At 35.5% G+C, this 16,883-nt stretch overlaps 1 non-coding gene across 1 annotated transcript in view; it reads right to left on the reverse strand.

The window, feature by feature from the left end:
* Window positions 1–16,883, reverse strand: part of LOC105871193 (uncharacterized) — an 869,222-nt gene that overhangs the window by 180,367 nt on the left and 671,972 nt on the right. The window contains exon 4 of the transcript XR_012922106.1: window positions 15,013–15,098. This is a non-coding gene — a transcript (uncharacterized LOC105871193). The remainder of the gene's footprint in view (window positions 1–15,012; window positions 15,099–16,883) is intronic.

Raw genomic sequence — 16,883 nt, forward strand, 5'->3', positions numbered from 1 at the left:
AAACTATCTTTAAAGAAACACACACACATTGCAAATCAAAACAACAATGAAATGTTACCTAACCCCTGTGAGAATGGCTTTTATCAAAAAGTACCAAGAACAACAGATGTATGTGTGGATGCAGAGGGATAGGAACACTCATACACTGTTGGTATGACTACAAAGTGGTACAACCTCTATAGAAAGCAGTATGGAGATAACTCAGAAAACTAAAAGTAGACCTACCATTTTTTCCAGCAGCCCCACTCCTCAGTATTTACTCAAATGAAAAACAGACATTCTCTAAAAAAGACACCTGCACTTGAATGTTTACAGTAGCACAATTCACAATTGCAAAGATGTAGAAAAAACCCAAGTGCCTATCAATACATGAATGGATTAATAAAATGTGATATATGCATACCACAGAGTTCTACTCAGCCATAAAAAAATGGTGAATTCATACCTCTGTATTAACATGGATGAACTAGAGACCATTATTCCACTAAGTATCATAAGAATGGAAAAACAAACACCACATGTACTCACCATTAAATTAGAAATAATCAATCAATACTTATGTGCACATATGGAAATAACATTCATCTGAAATTAAGCAGGAGGGAGGAGGAGATAGGAAAATTCATACCTCATAGGTACAATGCACACCATCTGGGTTATGGGCACACTTATAAGTTTGAATCAAATTGTGCAAAAGCAATTTATGTAACCTAAACCTTTGTACTCCCGTGATATTCCAAAATAAAAAAAAAGAAAGAAACACACACGAGACTTACTAGATAAGACTTTAGAGCAACTCTTTTAAATGTGCTCAATGAGCTAAAGAACATGGAGAAAGAACTCAATGAAAGTAGGAAAACAATATATGAACAGAATTAGTATATCAACAAGGATAGAAATTCTAAAAAAAAGAACCAAACATAAATCCTGGAGTTGAAAAATATACATAAAATATCTGTTGCAAATGTGAAGTAAACATAAAATCCTTAGCCCTCTGCTAACTGAATGGATCTCTCTCAGTCAAGGGGACCCCATAAATACCTTAAAACTGAGTTCCCAGCCATGACAAAATGGGAGACATAAAGCACAATTAATTACATGTGCATGATTTTCCTTCAAAAATATTCATAACTCCTCCTATAGCTTGTTGAATACATATATTTGACCACCCTGCTCAACATAAAATGTTGCTCCCTTTTGTCTCTTCTTTGAAGCATGTGTTCCTGGTTCCTGGCTGGGGCTCTACTTCCCAACTGATTGGAATGGTTACCCAACAGGCTGCTACTCTTTAGGAGAAATGAAGCTCTTCTTTTTTCCAAAGTATAAAATTTATTAATTTTTTTTATTTTAGTTAACATGAATAAGATCATATTCTGAATGGAAAATAAAAAGAAGCATACAATATCTGAGTTGAAAATTCACTAGAGATGTTCAATACAGCCTTGTACAGGCAGAAAAATGAATCAGTGAATCTGAAGACAAGTCATCTGACATTATCAAGTCTGAAGAGCAAAAAGGAAAAAGAATAAAGAAAAGTAATGAGAGAAGAGCCTAAAGGTTTTATGGGACAGCATTATGCAGGTCAATATATACATTATAGGAGTCCAAAAACAGTAAGAAAGAAAGGGGCAGAGTGATTATTTGAAGAAATAATGGCTAAAAATTATCACATTTGAGGAAATTCATGGATCTACAAATCCAAGAATCTCAACAAAATTCAAGTAGGATAAATAAAGAGATACATGCTGAAACATGCTACAATCAAACTGTGGAAACCCCCCTCCCCCCAAAAAAAGAGAGAGAGAGAGAGAGAATCTTGAAAGCAGCAAGAGAAAGATAACATCACACATAAGGGATCCTCAATAAGGCTACCAATGGATTTCTCAACAGAAACCTTGTAGAACAGAAGGCAGTAGGATGATATATTTAAAATGTTACAAAGGGAAAAAAAAAAAAGATTGTCACCTAGAATTCTATATTTGGCATAACTGTCCTTCAGATACGAGGCAGAAATTAAGACATTTCCAGAAAAACAAAGCCGGGGGAGTTTATTAACACTAGACTTAATCTACAAAATGTGCTAAAGGGAGTTTTTCAAGTTGAAATGAAAAGATGCTAGACAGTCAAAGTCATATGAACATATAATGTTCTCTAGTAAAGATAAATACAAATAACAGTGGTATAGTAATTTTGGCTTGTAACGTCACTTTTTATTTTCTACAGGATTTAAAAAGATAAATATGTAAAAAAAAGTTATAAATATATATAAATGGGTATAGACCAGTGGTCCTTAACCTTTTTGACACTAGGGACCAGTCATGGAAGACAATTATTCCACAGACTGAGGATGGTTTTTGGATGATTCAAGTGCATTACATTCATTGTGCACTTTATTACTATTATTATTACCTTGTAATATATAATGAAATAATTATACAACTCACCATAATGCAGAATCAGTGGGAGACCTGAGCTTGTTTTCCTGCCATTAATGCTGCCTCTGATCTGACAGGAGGTGGAAGTGATGTGAGTGGCTGTAAATAAGATGAAGCTTCCCTCACTTGCATGCTGTTCAGCCCAGTTCCTAACAGTCCACGGACTGATACTGGTCTGTGTCCCATGGGTTGGGGACCATAGGTATACACTATATAGAAATGTAATTTGTAACATCAATAATATAAAGGGAGAGTGGAAGTGTAAGGAGTAGAGTCTTTATATGCAATTGAAGTTAACTAGGTACGTGGAAAAGTTCTGGAGATGGATGTCAGTGATAGTTCCACAACAATGAGACTGCATATAATCCTACTGAATTTTATACTTGAAACTTGTTAAAATAGTAAATTTTACATTATGCATATTTTACCACAATGAAACAAAGAAAAATGCATTTAGATTTAACTAATTTCTTACAATATGGCTCCATGAAAAACTACATTTTTCCTGACAACTATATCAAATTAGACACATCCAATTGTCTCAACAACATATCAGCCAAGCTCCCACACTGTTTGGAAACTAATAGTACTGGAAGCAAATGAACCATTACATTGCCCACCAGAAGAAATGGTAGGGAAAGTGATGGAGCTGTCATACCTGCTGCATGGGTGAGAGCCCTAGGCACTCTGTCAATATCCTGCTGCCCCCTGAAACATTTTCATGCCTGTTGCACATGTGCCATCCCTAGTTTCAAATGGCTGGGAAAATAATTAGTTTTCCTACCATAGAAATATAGGGTGTAATCACTCTCCTGAAACAAACTTTAATCATCACCATTCAGCTGTGATCTACTGTCATAAGGTAGGTCAGTACCCAAGGAAACAAGACAAAAATCAACAGAATGCAATGCATTAATTAGCTAATGGAAAAGTTAAAGTTGAGCAAAATAGATAAGTTGAATTTTAAATTTAATAGAATTGCCAGGCTTGCATATATTTAATGACATACATTTTATATATCTTTTCATTTTCTTATGAAATTTTAGGTCCCTTTAGACTGGTTGTTCATTCAGTGGATGTTAATATAGTTACTACCATTTTAAATACCTCCTCTAAATTTTTACACACCTTTTAATTTGGAGGAAACTAGGGAATTATTGCTCTGAAGGAGCAATGCCATCTATCTTAGTTTATTTTTTTGTTGCTATAAAAAATATCTGAGACTGGGTAATTTACAAAGAAAATAAGTTTATTTGTCTATAGTTCTGAGGGCTCAAAGGCTAAGGGTATGGTGGCATTTTCTAAGGAGAGCTTTCATACTGTGTCATATTATAATGTAAAAGCAGAAGGGCAAGTAAGTGTATGTGAAAGAGACAAAACACAAGGGATGACCTTTCTTTATAACAACTCATTCTCTTGGTAACTGATCCAGTCCCTGCAAAGGAACTCACTCCCTCAAGAATTAATCTCCTCTTGCAAGAATGACATTAATCCATCTTAATTACCTAATCACCTCTTAAAGGCCTTACCTCCCAACACTATCACCTGGGACTCAAATTTTTAACATATGTATTTTGAAGGACACACTCCAGCTATAGCACCATTCTTATCAGTTATCATAGAAATTTTGAGTAAAACCTCAATAGGACACCACAACACACTGGTGAGAGCTAAGACAAAAATCCCAGATAATTACCAAGTATTTGTAAAGATGTTGAAATAGGAGAGAACTCTCTTACTATGCCAGTGAAAGGGTAAACTGGTACAACTCTTTGGGGAAGTATCAGTATCTACTTAAAACAAGCATTTAAGCCACATAAAAGCAACAGTACAATAACAGAAATGTTCATGTATATGTCCCCCAAAAAATGTATAAGAATATATAGGATCCCCAAACTGACCATGATGAAACACATTGAAAATTAATACTGCTACACATAGAAATCATACATGCATAATATTGAAAATAAGAGGTAATAACTCTGTTATTCCATTTATATAAAACTCAAAAGCAGGCTAAACAATCCACAGCATTAGAATTCAGGAAAGAGGTTACTTTATGAAGGATTGGAATTTGTGATTTGGAATAAGTAAAAAGCACCTTCAATACTATTAGTTATGTTCTATTTCCTAATCTGAGTGGTATTTATATAGGTTTGTAGAAATTCTAATAATTAATTTAGCTATTGATTTATGATTTGCACATCATTCTTATGTATATTTCAGTAAAAATATTTTATGGAAACTATGATATATGATTTTGTATATCAGAAAATAGAAGAGACTAAAGCAGAAAAATTAAAATCACTTATTATTCCACTGGTGCATTGGCTTCAAGTCTTTTTTGTTTTGTTGTGTTTTGTATGTAGGCTCACACATAAACAATCATTCAGCATTAATAGTTTTTCTAAGTTAACACAAATTATTAAAATTGGTTAAGAAAACAAGAAAACTTGAATAGATCATTAACCATAGAAGCATGAAGCATTAAAAAAAATACAAACTATCAGATCCAAAATAATCATTTGTCTAGGTTTTCCATTAGGCTGTCCTAACTTTTAAAGAATAGGTAATTCTCATGCCATACAAAAAGTCTCAAACCACAGGAAGTAATTTATGGAATGGTAAAAACTCTTTCCATTTATTTCTTGAGCAAGATTTTGTTCTCTTATGATTTTTTGATTAGTGCTTCTTTTTAATTGTTCTCTTTTTTCATAAACAATTATCCACATATTTATTTCTGTTTTCCATATTGGTTATTTTTTCTCTCATTGTTTTCATCATTTGTCTTTTCCCGTTGCAGTCATGAAAAAACTGAGTGCTTCTTCAGTTTTGTTTTCACAAATCTGATTCTGTTATTTGTTACCTCCAAAGGCAGATTTCATTGTTCTATTACATTGTTTTCTTTCAATTCTTTGTTTTTCAATTGATCCGATCTCTATGACTTTTATTTCTGAGCTATTCAATGCTTACATAAGGATGGCAAACAATTTTCTAAAATATTTTTCTGATTTCTGTATTAAGTTATTGTCCTACATACGCTTTTCCTCTAAGGCTTTCATTTCCCATGTCAAAAAATCATTACCCAGATCCAGTTTGGCTTTGATAGTCTTGTTGTTATTGCTTGTTTGCTGATGTGAGATTGTGATAAAAGCTATTGAAGTATTATTTTTGTCCAATAGACAAGTGATGAGACTGATTCTTAGCTAATGGTTCTACTAACAACTCTGTAGTAGAAAGCTTCTAGATTTCACAATTAAAGAGCAGATTGTTATGAATAAACTCAGGCCAAACTATTCCAGTTAATAGCAGGCACTCAAATGAGGCAACTCTGTTAAAATGTTGGTGGACCATCTTCTTTCTACACTGTGTGGTCCTCTCACCTTGATCTAAGCAGAGTATGACAGACCACACATGAGTGAACACAAATATTACTATTATAGCTATCCCCACTACTATAACACCTACAATGTCTATTGGGACTATATCTCACTTTCCTTGGATGACAGAAATTACTCTGGGTCCTTCCTTTTTTTCTTCCCTTTTCAGAGGGAGCAAGAGACATCATCCCTAAATGGACATAGATATAGAGTCACTGAATGAAGAAAGGTGCCCAAGTATGACTGCTCAACTTTCTGAGTGACACAAATGTTGGATCTCCGAATCAGGGAGCAGGAAGTAACAGGGGCACAGAGTCTCTCTACGTTATTTAAGGTTATGCCTTTGCTCCACTTCAGATTGTGAATTTCTATTTAGCAAAGTAGAGTCTTCCCAGAAGCTAATAATAGATTAACTGAAAGTCTCAATTTTGAATGTTGTCATAAATTGTCATCTTTCTCTGTGCCCTTATAGACATGTTAAGCTGCATCAATCACTGTTAAGATGGTAGAGTTAAAAAAAATCTGATATCTTAAACTGTGATAAAAACCATTTCATCACCATCATTTGGAGAAAAATTCAATCTTCTTCTAATATTTACTCACAACCAAAAGCTATTCCTGCACATCTGTGCAATATTTCTTTGACACAGATGGTAAAATAGTTATTAATAAAATAGCACATGTAAATATTTGGATCCATTTCACTAGAACTGAGAAAGCTACAAAGCCATCTTACAAAGTAAATTTTCATTACTGACTCAATGTGCATTTTACTTTGCACCAAAAAAGTACTGCAATTTTCTTTGGTAGTTTTTGAAATGAACAGGTTAACATTTATTTTCAAGTCCCTTCAATGTAGTGTGGAAATGATTTCATCTTCATTTCATAGCAGACCAAGATCCACTTTTATCTCTTGGAATTATACACAGGTCTGTATACTGCTTGGGAACTGACAAGGTTCTAAATACAACTTAACTTCTCTTTTCAAAGAATAAACAAAGCAAAAAGAAAAGAGACATAAAAGACATCTTTAAAAAGCCTTTCAACAACATATCACATATCAAATTTTTAGAAGTATTGATGTCTTTTAAATAAGTGTAGAATAAGTCATTCCTATAGAATTCCAACTATTTTTTCAGTGTTTTCATGTCAATTGTCTCATATAACTCTCTTAAGATGTTTTGTCATTGTCAAAATTTTTTTGCACCAGTTTCATTTCAACAATTTGGAATTCGATCTTCTTATCCCTGAGAATATAAAACCAGTTTCCTGCGATATGTTCAGGCAGCATAGAGTAATATGAGAAGACCCTAACGAGGAGATGAAGGTCTATTGAGTGTTAGATTTGTCTCATAGTAGCTCTGTCAGTGTTGCATGGTCTGCTGTATGGTCCAGATACTGGTATCAGTGTGAAAATAGTAACTGGTCTGCACTATGAGGAGAATGGATGTGGAGAGAAAAAGATTAAAAACTTTTATAGAAATGGGGTAGATTTTTCGTTTCTTGAATAATGATAAAGAAGAATAAAAATATGAATTTTTGTATTTTCTATCTGCTTTTATTATTTTATTTCTCTATCAATTAATTTTTAGTAATTTTACAAAAACATTCAGTCTGCAATGGATGAAAAATAAACTGACTTTTATCCATAGGATCTGAGAAGCACTGAGCTCTAAGATATCCAGAGAGCCAGTTAACCTGTCAGAACCTCAATTTCTCTGTCTGTAAAAATATTAATATGAATAATGATCTAGATCCTCCCTTCTTTACAAAGTGTGTGTACTAAATAAAATTATACATTCATAAACTATTTGTAAATTATAAGGCCTCATATAAATATATGTTTATCATATTCTAAGTAATAATCATTTGGAAAGTAGCATAGCATCACAACTAAAAGAAGTTTGGCAAGTATTAGATATTCAATAAATGTTTGTTGAATTGATGAATAAATACAAGAACAAAAACTCTAGTATCAGACAGAACTATACTCAAATGTTGTCTCAGGAAGCAGTGTATGATTTAAAGGCAAGTCACACAATCTGTTAACAGCACAGTTTCTTCATCTATAAATGAGAGTAATTATTGCTACTAATTTAAAGTTGAGGTAAGGATTAAATAAAATAATAAAGTATTTAGTATTTAGTACTTAGCATGTGAAAGGTATTCAATAATACTAAGCTTATATCCTTAAGCTCTTTCTCTATGCTAAGGACACTATTGAACTCTTTATGTGCAATTTCTTAGTTGATTCTTAGAAAAATCTAACAAGATAACTATTAAAATGTCCATTTTAAAATGAGGAAACAAAGACTCAGACAATGTAAGCAGCTTTCCCAATGACATATATTGTAGCTACTTGAAATCCATGTCTGTCTAGACTTCCTAGCCCTGCCGCCCTGCCCCGCGGCTGGGAGACACCACATAAAGCCACGCGGGAGGCATTTTCTGGGCTTTCCCACTGCCCCAAACCAGCTGAACTGTTCCTGCTTCTGGAGAGGGCAGCTTCTCAAGCTCCCAGCGCCACCGAAGTAGTGGGTGCTGAGAAAGTCTGATCCCTGCAGCCGCTTCCCAGCACTGCCACCCTGCCCCTGTGGCTTGGAGAAGCTGTGGAGGGCTGCGCTGGAGGAGTTTTCCAAGCATCCCCACTACCCTAAATCAGACAAACTCTTTGAGCTGTTGGAGAAGGCATAATTTTGAACCACCAGAGTCCCACTGAAGCAGTAGCGGGAGGGGAAAGGGTCCAAACCCTGCAGCCACTTCCTAGTACTGCCACACTGCCCCGAAGCTTGGAGACGCTGCGGGGAGCACGCTGGAAGTGTTTCTCTGGCACCCCCTCTACCCTAAACTGGCTGAACTGTTCAGGACTCTGGAGAAGGCAACTTGTTGAGCTCCCAGCACTCTGCTGAAGCAGTAGCGAGTGGGAGAGGGTCTGAACCCAGCAGCTGCTTCCCAGCTCTACCGGCCACTCCTTAGTGTGGAAACGCTGCAGAGGGCTGCCCTGGTAGTGAACTCAGTCTTCCCCTCTGCCCTAACCTGGTAGGTGGCCTTGGAAGCTGAATTTATAAGGGTGGAAAGTTGAGAGTGGTGTTTTGTTCGGCAGCTATCTCACAAGTTTGAACCTGGGTGGTTTCTTGCTGAACTCAGCTGTTGGCGTTCTGTGCCTAGAGAGCAGAGCCTGTCTTAGCAAGGCAGGGAAGCAAAGGAGGCTGCTATTCCTGAGGACTCGAAGAACCCTTGGGAGAGGTAAGACATTCACTTAACACTGAGATACCAGTATATCCTATTTGGAGGCTTAGAGCACAATACAAAGATCTTGGGATATATTGATAACTGACTCCTTCCCACAAACCACAGAGAACAAGAGAAAGAGTAAACTCAGTGCTTAACACAGTGCCTCGCGCTTCAACCTAGTGGTGGAAACTGGCTTTCATCTCACTAGTGTGAATGATCCCTTGGGTGTCTAAGCAAGGGACACAAACCCACTAAACTCTGTGGACAGAAGGTGAAGACATCAAGTCAAAGATAACCCAACAGGCTCAAACTCCTCTTAGATGATACAGGACCAGAACACATCCTCCCTAGATCTTCCAAGGATCATTCCTTTGGAATACAAGAACATAGCTCATAATCGACTTCCAGCACCTCTGGTCCTCAACAAAGTATCCAGATGAGGAAGAATCAGCAAAAAACATCAGGAATCATGAAAAATCAGAGAGAAAAGTCACCTCCAAAAGAAAATACTCATTCTTCACCAACTGACACTAACTTACATGATATGATTAAACTAACAGAGGAAGAATTCTGAATATGGATTGTTAGAAAGCTCAACATAATCAAAAAGAAAATAGAATCCCAACATACAGAAACCACAAGAACAATCCAGGAAATGAATTAAAAATTCTCCAAATATATAGAAGTAATTCAGAGAAACCAAGCAGAAATTCTGGCAATGAAGGAAACATTCAAGGAACTCCATAATACAGTGGAAAGCCTCAAAAACAGGATAGATCATGCTAAGGAAAGAATCTCAGAGCTTGAAAATTATACCTACACGTTAAACAAATCAGAGGAAGAAAGGGTGCACAGAAACAAGAGACAAGATCAAAGCTTACAGGAAGTATGGGGTTATGTAAAAAAGTCAAATCTCAGAATGATTAGCATTCCAGAAGAGGAAGAGGAACATTCACAAGGGTTGGAAAACTTATTTTATGACTTACTGGAGGAAAATATCTCAGGCTAGCTAGAAATCTGGATACCCAAATTCAAGAAGGACACAGAACTCCTCGGAGACACAATGCAAATAGGCAATCACCTCATCATGTAGTTATTAAGCTGACCAAAGTAAATGTGAAAGAAGCAATCCTCCGTACAGCAAGGCGTAAACAACAAATAACCTATAAAGGAAAGCCTATCAGACTAACTGCAGACTTCTTATATGAAACCTTACAAGCCAGGAGGGAGTGGGTGCCTATCCTTAATCTTCTAAAACAGAACAAAGCCCAACCTAGAATTCTTTATCCAGCAAAATTAAGTTTCATCTATGAGGGTGAAATAAAATCCTTCTCAGACAAGCAATCGCTGAAGGAATATGCAAAGACCAGACCAGCACTATAAGAAATGCTCAGACTTGCCTTCCACAGTGAACAGGGCAATAGATACTCCTCAAAATGAAATCCTCAAAGAATTAAAGTCTAGATCTCGAACTTCATCCTGGCTCAAGCTCTAAGTCAAAGCAACAGGACTTTACTCATCAATATGAATGGAAATCTTCCTCCAATTTCAATCCTCTCAATAAATATAAATGGTTTAAACTGTCCTCTGAAGAGACATAGGCTGGCAGAGTGGATAAAATTCCACAAGCCTAGTATTTGCTGTATACAGGAAACACACCTAAACCATAAAGATGCCTCCCGGCTGAAGATCAAGGAATGGGAAACTATCATCCAGGTAAACGGAAGTCAAAAGAAAGCAGGGGTTGCTATATTATTCGCAGACAATATTAGATTTAAATTTTAAAAAAGTAAAAAAGGATAAAGAAGACCACTTCATAATGGTGAAAGGGAAGATCCAACAAGAAGATCTAACAATTCTTAATATTTATGCTTATAATGCAGGAGCACCCAATTACATAAATCAAACCTTGTCTGAGCTAAATACCACTTTAAACAATACTGCCATAGTATCAGGGGGACTTCAATACACCACTAAAGGAACTGGATAGATCCTCCACACAGAAATTAAGTAAAGAAATTATGGACCTAAACAAAGCTAATGACCAAAAAGGTCTGACAGATCTATACAGAACATTTGATCCAAATAAACTTGAATTTACATTCTTCTCAGTAGCCCATGGATCCTTCTCAAAAATTGGTCACATACTAGGCCACAAGGCAGATCTCAAAAAATTCAAGAAAATAAATATAATACCTTGTGTCTTCTCTGACCATAGTGGTATAAAATTAGAGTTCAACTCTAACAGAAATACAGACCATATCACTAAGTGATAGAAACTAAACAATCTACTGTTGAATAACTATTGGGTCAAGGAAGAAATTCAGAGAGAAATCAAGAATTTCTTGGAACAAAACGACAAAGGAGCCACATCTTACCAAAACCTTTGGGATACAGCAAAAGCATATCTGAGAGGAAAACTAATACCAATAAATGTTCACATCCAAAAAACAGTAAGATTAGACACCAACCTAATGAATAGACTCAAGGAATTGGAAAAAGAAGAGCAAACCAATTCCAATCCTAGCAGAAGAAAAGAAATATCTAAGATCAGAGCTCAACTAAATGAAATGGAGAATAAGGGAATTATATGGAAGATCAACAAAACCAGAAGGTGGTTTTTCGAAAAGATCAACAAAATTGACAGCCCTCTGGCTAGGCTGACAAGAACTCAAAGGAAAAGGACTCTAATAATCTCAATAAGAAATGAAAAAGGAGAGATCACAACAGACTCCACAGAAGTACAAAACATTATGTTTGACTACTATAGAAATCCATATGCCCAAAAACTACAGAATGAAGATGAAATGGACAGATTCCTGGACTCACACAACTTTCCTAAGTTCACCCAGGAGGAAACTGAGTTCTTGAACAGACTGATCACAAGCTCAGAAATTGAAGCAGTATAAAAACCTTCCCAAAAAGAAACATCCCAGGCCAGATGGCTACACTCCAGAGTTCTACCAAACATTGAAAGATGAACTCATATCTATACTACAGAAACTATTCCACACCATTGAGAAGGATGGTATTCTTCCTAACTAATTCTACGAAGCCAATATCACCTTGATACCAAAGCCAGGAAAGGATGCAACAAAAAAAGAAAATTACAGACCAATATCCCTCATGAATATAGATGCAAAAATCCTAAACAAAATTTTAGCAAATAGAATTCAGCAACACATCAAAAAAATAATCCACCATGATCAAGTGGGATTTATTCATGGCATGCAAGGCTGGTTCAACATACACAAGTCTATAAATGCAATCCACTTTATAAATAAAGTCAAGAACAAAGACCACATGATTCTGTCAATAGATGCAGAAAAAGCATTTGATAAAGTCCAACATACCTTCATGATAAAAACTCTTAACAAAATAGGGATAGATGGCCCATACCTTAAATTTATCAAATCCATTTATGACAAATCAATGACTAACATCATTCTAAATGAGGAAAAATTGAAATCATTCTCCCTTCAAATCAGAATTAGACAAGGATGCCCACTTTCTCCTCTCCTATTCAACATAGTGCTTGAAGTCCTAGCTATAGCAATCAGGCATGAGAGGGGTATTAAGGGCATCCAAGTCAGGGCAGATGAGATCAAACTCTCACTCTTTGCTGATGATATGATATTATATCTAGAAAACCCCATGGACTCATCCAAGAGACTCCTAGATTTGATAAATGAATTCGGTAAAGTTTCAGGGTATAAAATCATTATATACAAATCAAAAGCATTTATATATGCCAAGAACCATCAAGCAGAAATTCAAATAAAAAATGCAATACCCTTTACTATAGCCCCAAAGAAAAGTAAATGCCTAGAAGTATACTTAATGAGAGATACAAAATATTTATACAAGGAGAACTATGAAACACTAAAAAAAGAAATTGAAGATGATTTAAATAGATGGAAACATCTACCATGTTCATGGCTTGGTAGAATCAATATTGTTAAAATGTCAATATTACCTCAGGTGATCTACAGAATCAATGCAATCTCCATCAAAATACCACCAGCATTCTTTACAGATCTAGAAAAAATAATTCTTCACTTTGTATGGAACCAGAGAAAACCACATATAGCCAAAGCAATCTTAAGTAAAAAGAACAAACTGGAAGGGATCAGTCTTCCTGACTTCAAGCTGTACTATAAAGCAATAATAGTTAAATATGTCTGGTACTGGCACAAGAACAGAAACATCAATATCTGGAATAGATCTGAGATTGCAGAGATCAAACCATCTGTATACGGTAACCTAATCTTTGATAAAACAAACAAAAATATACTATGGGGAAAAAATTCTCTCTTCAATAAATGGTGCTGGGAAAACTGGTTAGCAACAGGCAGAAGACCAAATCAGGATCCCAACCTCTCACCTCTCACAAAAATTCACTCAAGATGGATAACAGACCTAAACCTAAGGCACGAAACTTTAAGAATCCTAGAAGAAGAGTTTGGGAAAACCCTTTCAGACATTGGCCTAGGCAAAGAATTCTTGAAGAAGACCCTCAAAGCAATCACTGCAGCAACAAAAATAAACAAATGGGACCTGATCACATTAAAAAGTTTCTGCACTGCCAAGGAAACGATCATTGGAGCAAATAGACAATCCACAGAATGGGAAAAAATATTTGCTCTCTACATTTCAGATAAAGGTCTAATAACAAGAATCTATCTAGAACTTAAGAGAATAAACAAGAAAAAATATTGAACAACCCAATCAAGAAACGGGCAATGGAAATGAACAGAAACTTCTCCAAAGAAGACAGAATAATGGCCTGCAAAGATATAAAAAATGTTCAACATCTCTAATAATTAGAGAAATACAAATCAAAACCACAATGAGATACCACCTAAGCCCAGTGAGAATGGCCTGTATCAAGAAATCCCAAAACAACAAATGCTGGCGATGATGCAGAGATACAGGAACACTCTTACACTGCTTGTGGGACTGCAAATTAGTGCAACTTTTGTGGAAAAGAATTTGGAGATACCTCAAACAACTAGAAATAGAAATACCATTTGACCCAGCAATAGCATTGTTGGGCATCTACTCAAAAGAACATAAGTCACTATATTATAAAGATATCTGCACCCGAATGTTCATGGCAGCACAATTCACTATTGCACGGTCACGGAAACTACCCAAGTGCCTGTCAATTCATGAGTGGATAACTAAAACGTGGTATATGCTGACAATGGAATATTACTCAATCCTAAGAAATGCTAGTGAGCTAGTACCATTTATGCTATCCTGGATTAAGCTTAAGACCGTAATACAAAGCGAGATGACACAAGACCTGGAAAATGGGCTACATATCTACCCGTCATCAAATTGGTACTAACAGCCTAAAACGATGGTGCTCATAAAATGGTAGTGTTCAACAGAGATTTGGTGGGGGGGGAGACTCACATCTTAGGGATGTGGTGAGCATTGTTGGGAGGAAGGGATTACCTCTATCTCTTTTTAGGGAGAGACAAAGATATACATTGTAACCAAAATGTCTAACAAAAATCTGTTATTGGGAGGTGGACAAGTGGAAGGTGGTAGAAGGGGAAGGGTATGCACTTACATGGTGGGCGCAGTGCACTTGGAGGCTGGGCATGCTAGAAGCTCTGGCATAGCAGCGTGGGGAGGGGGGACAGGGGAAAGATATGTAACCCTAACAATATTTGTACCCCCATAATATGAGGTAATGAAAGAAAGAAAGAAAGAAAGAAAGAAAGAAAGAAAGAAAGAAAGAAAGAAAGAAAGAAAGAAAGAAAGAAATCCATGTCTGTCTATTACAAATTTGGTGACTTTTTCCACACAATACCATCTCCTTAAGGTCTTCAAAATCATGAGAATAAATTCCACAGGCTACATTTTAGAAATATTCTCATTTTTATTTATAAACTATATGAGGGATTTTTCCATAAGTGACTGGATCAACAGATTTCTTGACACACACTTACCAGTTTGGATTGCTGGGCTCTTCATGCTGCTGGTGGCCACTTCTGGTGTTCCACTCTCAGCCTCTTCTCATAATCCTATTTTTAAGCTGCCAAAGAGAAAAAAAAAAGAAGAAAAGCAAAATGACACTTGCTTGATTCAAGAAGGATCTCCATATATTAATGACCACAACAATAATTAACATTTTCATAGCACCTGTTTTATAAAGTCATTAAAAAAATACAATAGGGATTAATTCAGCTTCTTTGATAGAAGATATTTTAGAGAACCAATTATATTATAAAAGAGAACATAGTAACCAACTCTCTGTTATATAGTTTATTAAAGGAAAATATTTATGCCAAAATAATTGTTTGCAAAAGCACAGAAAATGTCATTATAAATTCTACAGAATACTGATTCTAGTTCTTGCTTCCAAAATTTAACAAAAGATCATTTCATTGCTGAATGTTATAAGGATTTATTACTGCTAAAGAACTTGATGAAAGCATAGATTTTTATCACTATTGAAAGAATGGGGGAAAATACTAGATATTGAAATAAATGTTTAAGAATTGTAAACCCTATAACAAGAAACACTTATTTCTGATGTATCTTTTCAGCCAAATTTCTAAATAGCAATATATTTCAGAAATAGTTCTCCCAATTCCATTAAAGAGAGAGTTATTGGTTCTATCTACAGTCACCATTTGTCTCATATAAGTACCATACTGAAGCATTTCTTAACCATTGGAACTATGCCATTCACATATATATATATTATATATAAATATATAATATATATATACACACACACACATATACATGAAAAATGTATGTATATTATTATATACATTTTGGGAAGAAACTTAATAGGGTCACTTCTTAAACGTAATTTCGAATATCACAAAAATTATTATTATCTGCTTTCATGTATTATGTAATGCTATGAGGTTAATTTACATTTCCAAAGAATTGCTGTTATAATTGTGGTAGGTTAAAAAGTGGTTCACTTAGATTCAATACCAAATCAAGAACTTTTAGCAACACAGGAAGTATGTAGTGTCTGTCCAATGGGTTAAGTTTGACTCCTTTCTTTTTTTATTTATTTTTTAATTTTTATTTCAGGATATTCTGAGGGTACAAACATTTTGTTTACATTTTAGGTCTTTGCCTCACCCAAGCAAGGATTAGAAGCATGTCCTTTCCCTCAACAATGCTCACCATGTCCATTAGTTGTGAGTTCACCTCCCGCCCCTCAATCCCTGGAGAATATTACTACCGTGTAAGCACCATAGTGTTGATCCATCAGTGACAATTTGATGGCGAATATATGTGGAGCCTATCCTTCGATCTTGTGATACCACAGTTTGGATAATGGGCTCAATCTCTATCCAAGAAAATATAAGAGGTGGTCTAGATCACTGTCATTTCTTATTATTGAGTAGTATTCCATTGTATACGTATATCAGATTTTAATAATCCGCTCATGAATTGACGGGCACTTGGGTTGTTTCCACATCCTTGCTATATAGTGAATTGTGGTGAAGTCTGGCTCCTTTCTGAAGTAAGTTTGATAAGAGATGCCCGGTTTTTAATTTCTTCATTACTTCTGAGAGCCACATCACCATTTTCTCTGTCCAAATACTCAAATGATCTCTTCAACCAATTCTTTGAAAACAACCAGTTAAGTGGCTCCATAATATAAAGCATCTTAACTCTGATTATGTTTGAAAACCAATTATTCAGAGAAGCTTATGTTTTTTTTTAAGAGCAGATGGAAAGAAGCTCAGGGAATTCATAGCACAAGATGTAAATATGGAAATCGGTTCAGGTAAACGTCAGAGAGGAACAAAGAGAAAATTAAATTGTTTACAGAAATGTGTGTGTTGGG

Source organism: Microcebus murinus, chromosome 12 (assembly GCF_040939455.1).
Source record: "Microcebus murinus isolate Inina chromosome 12, M.murinus_Inina_mat1.0, whole genome shotgun sequence".
Taxonomy (NCBI): Eukaryota; Metazoa; Chordata; class Mammalia; order Primates; family Cheirogaleidae; genus Microcebus; species Microcebus murinus.